Here is a 13,564-nt window from a genome sequence, read left to right as displayed (position 1 = left end):
CCTCACCATATTTGGAGTCCCTTAAGGTCAGAGACTTCAGCCTGATCATTGCAATGCTACCTGGAACAAAATAGACTCTCAGTAAGGGTTTCCTGAATGTGAAAATGCATGAACAAATCAATGATTCAAACTTCACATGACTTTTCCCCTTTGATTCAACTCTTACAATAACCTAGTATGATACAAATAGTAATTCCTTCATATATTTACTTTATATATTCTTCATGTAAATTGATATGTTTTACCCCAAATATTGCATACTTAAAACACAGAGCTTCCATAGATTTCTCAAGGCCAGACTTTAAAACCAGTGCTTTTAATTTAAATTCCTTATCTTTCCACTTAGAGCTGCAACCTGATTCTTGACCTTGTCTTTGAAATGTTGACCAACTGACCTTGATCCTAAGGACAATGTGTGCCAAAGCATATGTTCCCTTCTCCTCCCCCCCTCCCGCCCCCGGCCCCCCTAAGTGTGGTATAAAACAGCAGGCCGGGCCACAGGGCATCTGGCCAGACAGTTCTCTGATGGAGGTAGAGGGTGGGAAGTGTGGATGGGTGGATGCACATAGGGTTCTTTTTCTTTTCTTTTTTATTTTTTTTTAGTCAGAACCTAGAATGTTCTGAAATGTACTAAAACTAAATTTATTTAGGCAGCCCCTTTGCTGGGATAAGGAATGCTGATTTTTTTAAAGAACTTGGGAGAGAATGTTTTGGTGAACTTGTATACCGTACCATAAATATTTTTGCTAAAATTATAGAATTGTCTGTTTCCTTTCAAATTGCATCAGGACCCGGGCAAGAGCGATGAGTTTTTAATGTGGAAATTTCGTGCACACGTTTCAGCTTCTTCCTTTTCTTCTTCAACTTTGCCAAGTCTCATTTTCTGTTTAGTAAAGATTGATTTATTGGTGCTTTTTTGGCCTACCTGATGTATTATGCAATTTCTCAGCAAATGCAGGGACACAGCCATCAGTTTGCAAACTTGTTTAGTTGTAGCCAAAAAGAGGTTTATTAAGATTCCATCTGATTTATTTACTATGCAAAATGGTTTTGGCATAGCCTAACACCTGATCTTCTCTTTGCCTCCATTATTTCTTCGAAATAAAAGAAAAGAGAGAGAGAGAGAGAAAAGAAAGAAAAAATGTAGTGAGACACAGTGAAACGTGTTCTGTTCTTCAGGGTGCATAATAAAGATTCTCTGTTCTGCTGCTGTTTGGAAACTACAAAATGATAGAAACTGTTGCTTTGGATGGCCTTAGAGAAGAAACTCTGGAAAGAAGCTTGTTGTGTTCCCCACTCCCCCAATAAAACATCAGTATGGCAGAAAAAAAAAAAAAAAACCAACAGGATAAACTGTGAAAGTTAATATGCTCCTCTTGGTGACCATAAGTGGCAAGAAGGTGTTGAGAGGCATTATTGCTTTTAAGTTGAAAGCTTAGTGACCAGGGCCACTGTGCCTGGCCACCACACTGTGGCTTACCCTCTGTGGAGATGCTTCAGATGTGGTTCAATCCCACTGACTGTAACTGACATGAATGCTTATTGGGTGAATGTCCCAGTGACACATCCAGCCTCTCCTTCTCACTGGGTCTTGCCAAGAATAGGCTCCAGTTCAGCACAAAATGAGTTTGCTCCAAGTTCTCATCAAACATAATTCCCACTTGTTTTCAAACTGATAAATCCTGAAAGGAGCATGTGCTATTCACTTTGGCTTCCTGAGATGACTGTTCCGCTACATATGTCTCTGCTTTGCATCTGTACAACTCAAGCTCGATTTATGATCCAAAGTATCATCTCATGTTCAATAGCACACGTTTGAGTGAGTCAGGAACCTCCTCATGTTGTCGAGGAAGAAGGAATTTTAAGTCACTGATCCATGAAAATGGGTAAAGCCCCTCAGGGATGGATGTTATGGGCTGAATTATGTCCCCCTATCCAAATTCATATGATGAAGTCTTGTGTGTCTGAATGTGACTGTATTTGGATACAGCATCTTTAAAAATGCAAGTAAGGTTAAATAAGATCATTGAAGCGAGCCCTAATCAAATATGACTCTTGTCCCTATAAGAAGAAGAGATTAGGACACAGAAAACACAGACCAAAGGATGACTATGTGAGGACACAGAGAGAAGTTGGCCATCTACAAGCCAATGAGACAGGCCTTCGAGGAAACCAATTCTCCAAGACCTTGATCTTTGACTTCCAGTCCCCAGAAATGTGAGAAAATGAATTTCAGTTCTTTAAGCCACTCAGTCTGTAGTAATTTGTTATGGAAACACCAACAAACTAATACAGGGAGTTTGTCTTCTAGTGAAGTTGCCCTCTTCAGGCAAAATTACTCTTTCTGGGTGGAATTCAAGTTAGACCTGAGCTGATGTGGCATGTGACTTCACTTCCCTATGGCATGGTTTATTTGTGCAAGTGATTTGACCTGTTAACTCACATGTTCTCCCTTGACTCTCTGTATTTATCCCGGCATTAGGACTATGTACTGACTCCTCTATGGGTGTCAGAAAACATTCACAGAAGGTCTAGAGGACAATATTCTTTGAAGAGATTATATTGATGAAAATAAGAACAATTTGGGTGTAAAAGAACTATTGTTTTAGTACCGACATGGATAAGCTTAAATCACATTATCTAAGCCCTTTCTCTTAAATGAAGAAGACTGTTTAATATAGGAGACAAAGCTTTAAACTGGAAGTAGATAACACATGTGAAATTGCTTCAAAATTATGAAAGATCACAAAGCGCTACACATGAGTGTAGTCTGACTTTGGAATTCACCTTGAGTCCTCAAGAGGGTGGAACCACCACCGCCATTTTTCAGTTAATGAGACAAAACTCAAAGGATTTAAGAGATTTGTAAATAAAGTACTTGAACATCAAATTCAGGAATTCTCATCTGAAAGTTTATCTATTTTCTACTCTTCTACCCAGGACCCTGGAGGTTTAGTACATTCAGTAGGAAATTAATGAAAAGCACATACCATGTATCTGTCACATCAAAAATAGTCAGCAACTTCACATGAGATCAATATTGTTATTGTAGCAAAAACCTCAATTAAGAAGCAAGATATATGTAAAGGATTGGTCAGTTTTAGTTCAATTATCACTTAATGAGGAATCATAAGTTTAATATTTCTTTTGTTAGGCATTCTTGATGAGAATCATTGCAAATGCATTCCTCTGCTTTCTTAAATAGTATAGTGATATATATATACATAATTTGTATTTTATTATATTATTAGTTATTATTTCATTTTAAAATTTGCATAACAGGATAGGCCATTTTGGCAAAGTATGAGATGTTTGGAACCTATTCTGACCAGAATTCTACCTGAATTAAGCCTCTTTGATTTAAGAAAATTAGCATATGCTGTGCAGGCATTTTGTACTCTGTGAACTTTAGGATTAATTTTTCCATTTAATGGGAATGTACTGAGAACTTATTAATTGCTTGGCCCTAAGATATGCTACAGAAAACTGTATAACAAAAATAATATTTCAGGAAGTTGAATGTGGAGCAGTGAGAAATATGTATGGAAGGAAGAGATAAGGAGAATTCATTATGAGGCCTTGTGTAATTTAGTTTTGATAGGAGTGTGATCATAATAACATTTTATTGACATTTGAAGAAAGTTTCTTATAAACAGCATAGAGTTGTGTCATTAGACATTTATATTTAATGCAATTGTTGTTATGCAGCTGTTGATATTCAAGTTTATGTCTAATGGTATTTAAATTTTTTTGTTTCTTCTGTTCTCCTCCCTCCCTGTATTCCCTTCCTTACTTTCTATTAGGTTATTCGAATCCTCCCCATTTTTTGTATTCCATTTTAATGTATCTAGTGAGATTTTGATTATACTTTTTATGGTGATTTTAGTGATTATTCTAGGGATTACAATTACAGACTTAACTTTTGTCTGTGTGCTTGTATTAAAAATTCTACCACTTCAAGTTGAATATACAAACCTTATTATCCTAACGGTTTTGTGATATGGTTGTTATATGTTACCTCCACATACTTCAAAAACCCCATCAGATATTGTTATTATTTTGTTTTCAACTAATAAACCTGTTTTAAAGAATTCAAGGAGATAAAAGTTGTCTTATTATTTTTACCCAGACATTTACCACATCTAACTGTTCCTTCATTCCTGATGTTCCAAATTTCTTTCTGGTAGCATTTCCCTATAATCTCAGGAACTTAATTTAGCAATTATTTTATTTTATTTTATTATTTTTTTAAAAATTTTTTTGAAGTTTTATTTATTTCTAGGAGAGAGAGAGAGAGCGTGAGCAGGGGAGGGTCAGAGAGAGAGGGAGTCACAGGCTGAAACAGGCTCCAGACTCTGAGCTGGCAGTCAGCACAGAGCCCGACGCAGGGCCCGAACCCACGAACCGCGAGATCATGACCTAAGCGAAAGTCGGACGCTTAACTGACTAAGCCACCCAGGCGCCCCAATTTAGCAATTATTTTAGAATAGATAACACATTTCTTAGTTTTCCTTCATCTGAGAATACCTTTATTTCACCTTCATTATTAAAAGATATTTTGGCTAAATAAAGATACAGTGTTGAAAATTATTTTCTTCCATCATTTAAAAAATATTTTGCTATTTCTTTCTGGTCTTTATGGTATCTGATGAGAAATCTGCAGGAAAAGAATCATTGTTCCTCATAGATAACATACACTTTTGCTTGGAATTCTTTCAAGATTTTGTTTTTGCCTTTAGTTTTCAGTAGCTTAATTATGATGGATGTGGGCCTGAGTTTCTTTCTTTACATGTACCTCTTTGAAGAGTCAACTCACCTTCTTGAACTGTGGACTTATTCTTGCCAATTTGGGAAGGTTTTAGCTATTACTTCTTTAAATATATTTTTTTCTGGCATTACTGTCTTTCTCATTCTGATAAGCAGATGACATGAATATTAATGTCTGTTATTGTCCTACATTTGCTCAAGCTTTTTACTCTCTGATATTCAGATTGGGTATTTCTTATTGGTTTATTTTCAAATTCATTGGCTCTTCCCTCTGTCATTTCCAAACTGCCATTAAACCCAACCACTGAGTTGTGTTTTTGTTTGTTTGTTTTTTTTTTTATTTTAGTTACTGTGTTTCTCCCTGGTCCAAAATTTCTACTTAGTTCTTCTTTATCTTTTATTTTTTTCACTAAGACTTTCTATTTTTATTTGTTTCAGAGTGTTTGCAATTGCTTATTAGAGCATTTGCACAATTGGCTTAAAATATCTTTCACATAATTCCAATATCAGTATTATGTTAATTTTCTGGACCTGTCAGTTATTTGTGCCTATGTGAGTTGAGATTTTCCTAATTGGAATAGGCTGAGTTATTTTGAATTATGTGCTATAGATTTTGAATAGTATATAATGAGATCCTGTGTCTTTTTCTAATTTTATGGAAAATGTTGATTTCTTTTTAGTAGACAATCAACCTTGCTAGGTTCAAGCTAGAAATTCTTTTTTAAAATTTTTCTGTCTTTCTTTCTTTGCTTCTTTGTTTCTTTCTTTCTTTGTTTCTTTAGAGAGCAAGTGGGGGAGGGACAGAGAGAAAGGGAGAGAGAGGATCCCAAGCAGGCTCTGCACTGTCAGCACAGAGCCCGACGCGGGGCTGGAACTTGTGAACAGCGAGATCTTGACCTGAGTTGAAATCAGATGCTCAATGGACTGAGCCACCCAGGTGCCCCAGAATATTACTGATAAAAGTACATGTAAGGAATAAGATTATAGGAATAAGACCAAGTCAAATAGAATGGAGGAAGGAAAAACACACATGTAAAGGTTGTAAAATATCTTCTTGTGAACATTCCCTTTGGTTTATTTAAGGTGACATTGCAGAAAGAGTCCATAAAGCATCTGATGGTTTATAAATGACTCAACCACAGGCAATTTCCACAGATAATTTATTCTTTTGCTAATGAGTGAATAGTGAGTAAAGCCGTTGAAGTGATCATATCTGCTAAATATCCTAGGTGCATGAGCAGAAAATAAAAGTGAATGTAATGTGGAGTTGTTGAGCAAAAGGGCGATCCGTACTAGGCAAATACTGCAGTGGCTCAAGAAGGGAACAGGTACACTAAGTTGGAGAGCAAGAGAGAAGGCCAGTATGGCTGGTCATGGTGGGCAATGTGAAAATTCATAGAACATGAGGTCAGAGAGTAGGCAGGCACTAGGTCATGATGGTAGGACCTTGTAGTTCAAGGTTTATTATGATTCCCGTCAGGGAACATGTGGAGTATTTTCAGGCAAGGATGGAAATGATCAGATATTTAAAAATTCACTCTAAATACCATATGAATTCAGTACCTACTCTACGTGACATTGTGTTAGCTTCTTGGAATGCAAAGATGAATTAGGAGGTTCACAGTTGAGGGGGCAAAGCAGAGATGTGATCATGCAATTACAATTTAGGATAAGGACATTTTAAAGTGTGTAAATAATTACCTCTAAGATAAATCCCATCTTCAATGATTTATGTGTGTGCCTCTGTATCCCTAACACAAAATTCACCTTTTTTTTTTTTAAGCTTATTTACTTACTTTTTGAGAGAGAGAGAAAGAGCACAGGCAGGGCAAGGGCAGAGAGATAGAAAGACAGAGAATCCCAAGCAAGCTCTGTGTTATAAGTACGGAGCCCGATACAGGGCTTGAACCCACAAACCTTAAGATCATGACCCGAGCCGAGTTCAAGAGTTGGACACTCAACTGACTGAGCCACCCAGGCGCCCCTAGAATCATCTTTACTTTTTAAAATACTTCACACTAGATCACAATAGAATCTTGTTTGGGATTTAGGGAGGAGAAAAGAAAACAAACAACAAGAAATCAAGGTCTCACATCCATTCATTCCTTTTTCTTCCCTCTGAAGCATGAGCATGGAAATGTCAGAGTTCATTTTAACCTAGGTGGAATAATAGTAGTAACAGAAATATTAGCAGTAGTAGAAGAAATCAAAATAATAGCAATCACCCATTGTTCATTTGTTTTGTGCGGCTTACATAATGTTTTGTGCATATCCTTTCTAGTTATCATTTTTCTTTTTAACACCACACGGCAGAATAAATAAAGCAGACATTTTACCTTCTCTTTTGCTAATGAAAAATCACACAATAGGGGTGCCTGGGTGGCTCAGTCGGTTAAGCGTCCCACTTCGGCTCAGGTCGTGATCTCACAGCTTGTGGGTTCAAGCCCTGTATCGGGCTCTATGCTGACAACCAACTCAGAGCCTGGAGCCTGTTTAGATTCTGCATCTCCCCCTCTCTCTGACCCTCCCCTGCTCGCTCTCTCTCTCTCAGAAATAAATAAAACACTAAAAAAAAAAAAAAAAAGGAAAAAAAATCACACCATAAAAGGTGATGGGTAAAAAGACAACCCAGGGTAAGCACTGCATGTCTCTTTGTAACATGCTAAGCACATATATAGCTATATATTGTATAGTATATCTGAAATAAAATTTCATGAGACAGTACTTTCCCTTACAAAGCACTCTCCTATTTTACATTTACTCTATATTATGACATTCTGTTCCACTTTCAAAATGCTGATCACAACCAGCTAAATTGATAGGTTGCATCCCACAGTATGAAAAACTTTAGATCAAGTGTTTGCTCAAGATCACACAGCCAGTAAATTGCGTGTTTGAGGTTTAAATGTGTGTCTCTGAGTTCCCCATCTGATTCTCTTTCCATAGAATTCACATCTCTGGTTCTTCATTTCAACCACTCCAATCCAACCAGCAGGCTTTCACCATGTTTATTTTTCTAAGATACAATATATCATTTCAGTTCTTTTCTTTAAAAAATTTTTTAAAAACATTTATCTATTTTTGAGACAGAGAGAGCGTGAAGGGGGGGGGGTTGGAGGGGGAGGGGCAGAAAGAGAAAGAGGCACAGAATCTGAAGCAGACTCCAGGCTCTGAGCTAGCTGTCAGCGCAGAGCCCGATGCGGGGCTCGAACCCACAAACCGTGAGATCATGACCTGAGCCGAAGTCGGACGCTTAACCCACTGAGCCACTCAGGCGCCCCCAGGCTTTCGTTTTAATCTTCAATGACAGATGTGTATTTAGAAGTAGAACAGAATCCATGTTATTCCCCTTGAGTCTATAGATTTCTAGCAAGTTTGTGAAAGAGCTTCCTGGCATTAGTGACCCTTCCTCGCTGAATTTTATGCCTGCTCTCAAATCTCCCTCATGCTGATATGATGCATTATGTACGTGTTTCTTGGCATTCTCTAAAGGCATCAAATATGTCCCTACCACAGGCACATTATTTGTAGTGTCCTTGTTGCTGGAAATATTTCATTATCACATACCATCAAACCCCGCCATAGACTAGTAATTATCTACCTCTCAGTTTTCTCTGTGAAGGAGAAGTTATTTGCTTGGTTTAAAGTTACAACTAATAGATTTCAGAACATGAAATTACACTGGGGCAGGAGTAGCACAGACGTGTTATATAAGCAAGGTCATTGAATGAGTGTAAGTTCATCAAGATAAAAAGAGCAAGTTTTCCCTTTAAATGCCTGGCTGTTCCAAAACATGCGAAATGATAGTGAGGGACAAAGCATGAATGGATGTAGGAAGCTGGAAAAGGTTTTCAGAAGGGGCATTTTTATTTGCTTTGGTTTATAATACCTGAAAATACTGAGTCTGAGAAGAAATACTAAAAATGTGTTAGAATTTTCCAAAATGGGCTCCGTTTAGTGGGTTTATTTAAGAGAGGGAAAAAAGCTGCTGAACTCTTTATTGTCAAGTAATTGTATTAAAGCAAAATTCAAACTATTTTACTCAGTTTAGATGAAAAATTGTTCTTAGAGCTCTTAACAAGTGGGTGTAATAAGTTGGCTTTACTTTTCTAGTTTGATTGAGAAATAATTGACCTATATCACTGTGTAAGTTTGTGCCTGTTTTCTTCTAGGAGTTTTATGTAGGTAGGTCTTACATTTAAGTCTTTAATTTCATTTGAGTTAATTTTTTTATTTTTTTTGTTGTCAATATAATCTGCCGAGGTATCAAAGATTCCATGTCTTATAATAATTATCTGTGATTTGTCTTCACTTCATCTTGCCTTTAATTATCTTTTAAAACATTCTTCCTTGTAATAAAGTTAAAGTTCTTTATAATCATGTTTCCTTGCCATGTTAATTTTAAAATAGTTTAATGTCATTTTACTTTGATTAAATAAATAACCAATTATTTTTTCTCAGGCCCCCGTGAGCCTATTGCAATTAAGTGACAAACTCTCTTGCATTAACACGTTTAATTTTGTCTCCCCAAGATCAGACCCTAAAATTAGGGAACAAAGTCATGACATCTTTTATACCTAAAACTCTCTTTAGGATTTCTTAGAGGGCTCCTGGAAAATCACAGTAGTTTGATCCTTCATCTTATAAAAGGAGAGATGCTAGCAATAGTTATAATTGTCTCATATGCGCCATGCTTCTCAATTAACTTGACACTGTTATAAAAGCTGCATAGAAACCACTGTCAGATTAGAAGAATGTTCAGCCTTTTCTGGATTAAGCCAAGGTAGCTAAAATGCAATTATTCTGTGTGTGTATATTTATATTATGTTTATGTTTATCTGTCTATATAGTAAAGCCCTATATATTCTTCAGTGTTTTACCTCTTCCTAAAAAGTATTATTTTTTAAGTTTTTATTTAATTTCCAGTTAATTAACATATAGTGTAGTATTAGTTTCAAGTGTACAATTTAGTGATTCAACACTTATTTGCGACACCTGGTGCTCTTTACAACATATGTACTTCTTAATCTCCGTATCTTTTTCACCCAGTCCCTACCCAGCCCCCTCTGGTGACCGTTGGTTTGTTCTCTACAGGTAAGAGTTTGTTTCTTGGTTTGCCTCTTTCTCTCTCTTTTTCCCCCTGTGCTTGTTTGTATTGTTTCATAAACTCCCATATTCTGTTCATAATGTATTCTTATCCTCAAAAATATTGATTACTCTCTATGAAATGTTTTAGAACATACTCTGGTGGAATTTTATGTCCACTGTTATATTTTGGCTGACTATATGGTAAATTAGCCACAACCTTTTATCTCATTACCAAATTGCTTTTTGTTTTCCTGTGGTACTTGCCTGAAATCTCTGCTATAAACTACAGAAATTTGTGTCTTCCAAAGGGGAATCTCAGAGTCCTGTAAAGAGATTCTCCGAACTTTTCTTTTCTTTTTTTTTTTTTTACATTTTTTTAAAATGTTTTATTTATTTCTGAGAGAGAGAGAGAGACAGCATGAGCAGGGGAGGGTCAGAGAGAGAGGGAGTCACAGACTGAAACAGGCTCCAGGCTCTGAGCTGGCAGTCAGCACAGAGCCCGACGCGGGGCTCGAACCCACGAACCGCGAGATCATGACCTGAGCGAAAGTCAGACGCTTAACCGACTAAGCCACCCGGGCGCCCCTGAACTTTTCATATGTATAAGACATAGCCTGTAGCTCTTGGTACAGGTTTCTAAGCTAACATCACTTAGACAATTTTCAGAAAGCTTTAGTAGGCTGAGTCAGGATTTCCAGTGTTCATTTTAGTCCAGAAGCCGACATACTTCATGAAAGCAGATTATTCACTCCCAATGTCCAGCCCATGAATATATTACACAGAACATAATGAACTATTAAGAAAAGCTTAGTTGTTTAAGTGGAATATAGTTTAGCACTATTTTTTTTTTAATATTCATGGATAAATAAGAAGGTCTTTTCTCCTTCTGTATCATTCTCTGGATATCAACTTAGCAAGCATTTGTAAGCTGGAATAAAATATTTTTAAGTGGTGTTATATCTCAATGTCTCTCATAATTTAGGAACAAATACTTTTACTGAGTTTCATAAACATCTGTCTTCCTTTGTACCAGGTCACAATTGGACAAATGAATTGTGCAACCAGGATCACACAGAAGTGGCATGTTTGAGAATGAGTCTCATTTATTCAGGTCTGACAAGCCTAGTGTTTAGGAATACAGATTGACTTTATGTGTGGAACCAGTGCCTATAAAATTTTTCCAAGAACACGGACTCAGGCTTGGCTCACAGGTAGGAAAGGAACCACTTCCTGGAAGGTCAGGAACTTTAGAAGAATTTGCAGACTACAAGAAGAGAGAAATCCACCCACATTCATAAGTACTGTGAGTGAAATTTGGGAAAGCAAATGCCTTCGGCTTGGTTTCCTAGCTTCAGGATAGAGAAGTAAATGAGAGAGGCTTTTTAAAAGTCTAATTGAGATTCCTTGTGAAAATTTCCAAACAGAAGCAAATTCTTTGGCAATAATGTCTATTCAATACTGTAAGATTGTAGATTTTCATAGTAAATTCAGGGAGAGTTATACTATTAGTTTATACTCTTGTTGCAGGCCAAATGTAACAAAATTAGCCTTTCCTAGTCAGAAGAATGAGCTTTGAAGATTGTTAATGAGCACAAGAGCTGGAAGGGCAAGGGAGAACACTAGAAAAAAAAAACCCAAATAATCAAAAATAATACAAAATGTATAAGTAGGCAAAAGAGATTACTGGGAATTCTTTCAGAGAAGTGCTAGGCCTAACTTTCTATTTTCTGCCTGTTTTGTAGAGGCAAACAGGAGGGCATAGATTTTTGTCCAGTAAAAATGCAAATGATTTCTGACAAGTGAAATGATAATCCCCAAAGGTATATTGCCCTGTATGGCAACCAGTTTTGTCTCTGATTCAACAATCCTATCTTAACTTTCTTTTATTAAATTTTATATACCTATGTGTGCACAAATGCTCATGCACACATACATGTGTCTGTACTTTAAATCAATTACAACATCCATTTACGTGACCCATTAGATAATAATGAATAAATTAGTTAGTAATGAGTTAATGTTAAATAAAATCCTTGGCATGTGTTTATATTTGACCTTTTTTAGTGAATGAAGAATGACTGCATGTCAATAGAATTAGCTCACTTCTTTACATGTGAAGTTGACTTTTTTGTTCTCTATAGAATAAAGGCTTTATGTCATAAATAAGGGAGTGGTGATAGTGTAGCTTACTGGTACCAGGAAACAGGTACCTGATAAGTAATGGAGGTAAGTAATGGAAGAAGAGACTAGAGACAATAACTAGGATTAAATACAAATAGAGGACTTTCTCCAGCTGCCCAATACCATTCCAGTAGAAAAACAATAAAAATAAGCATTGTTTATTTTCACATTAATAAACTGGAAAAATACACAAGAGCTCATGGGACCAGTAGTCACATTGAATTTAAAGATCATATGGAGTAAGAATGAGAAAATGCTAAGTTGGAGAGCTATGACTTGAAATATTAAAATTTAAGTTAAGAATATGGCAAAACTAGAAGTCAATCTTGAAAGTGAGGAAGTTGTTGAAAGAGTAAAGGTGAAGAAACAAAGTTACAAATTAAGGAATGCAAAGCCAGCATGCTGAATATAACACTTACATTGATACAGACATCATCTACTAAAAGTTGGGTCTATAGGATCTCCAAAAATTGGGATGTCTACAAGTCATCCCTGAAAATAAATGAATGATTTTATTAGTAAAGAACTTGATACATGTCCATAAAGAAAAATTGAGAGGAGTATTGATGAATAATTTGATTTGTAAAGGCAAAGAAGATTTTTGTTTTGTTTTGTTTGTTTTCAATAGATAAGAATAGACTGAAAGTCTCAGGATGAGACAAAACTTACCCTAACTTTGGACCACGTGTGTTATAAATAAGAACCAAGTGCTAGATGGGACTCAGTAAAAAGTGGGATTCACAGGGGAAATCCAGGTTTCAGTTAGGTTCAAAAAGAGAATGGAGCAGATTGTAAAGATGTAGATATGGTGAAGTAGTTTGTTTATAATGAAACAGGGGTTTTAGAATTTAGGAGGTCCTACAAATTACATGGTTTAAATCCTTAGTCTTCATTTGCCAGCCAGTGAAAATTACTTTACCCCTGAGCCTTGTTTATTATTCACGAAGAAGAGGGTGATAATAATGCTCACTCCATGTAAAATACTAACCCAGCAATTCACAGGTGATTAATGCTCTGTCATTGTTATGTAGTATTTATACTTGATACTTTATACTTATACTTTATACTGGGGGGCCACCCAGCCAATGAGAAACATAGAGCCCAATGAGGACAAGAATATAAAAGAGAACGGATGGCTGAAATGTCATACACTGGGGAAAGGGGGAATATTTTAAGAACTAGATAACATGGACCAGAATCGAGCAATGCCACTGAGGATGTGATCAAGTAGGAGGTTGGAAGATATCTTTTTGAGACAGAAGCAAGAGGATTTGGCAAATAGTTATGTGTGGTTGTGTGGAAGAGTGGAAATAAAGAAAGATGTCCAGGCTTTATCCTTCTATGCCTAGAAAGGTGATTCCATTAACAAATGAATAAATTTAAGAGAGAGCTTCATCTGGGAAAGGGATATGGAGATTCAGGCATTACTTCCATTTAAAATATAATGACTTGGTTTTGTTAGTCAACACTCAAGAGAAGATTTCCTGTAGGCTGCTGGTCTCCGAAGATAGCCTGTGGGAAGCTGGAA

The sequence above is a fragment of the Crocuta crocuta genome, unplaced genomic scaffold (genome assembly GCF_008692635.1).
Source record: "Crocuta crocuta isolate KB4526 unplaced genomic scaffold, BGI_CrCroc_1.0 scaffold288, whole genome shotgun sequence".
Classification (NCBI taxonomy): domain Eukaryota; kingdom Metazoa; phylum Chordata; class Mammalia; order Carnivora; family Hyaenidae; genus Crocuta; species Crocuta crocuta.
This window is presented reverse-complemented; position numbering follows the sequence as displayed.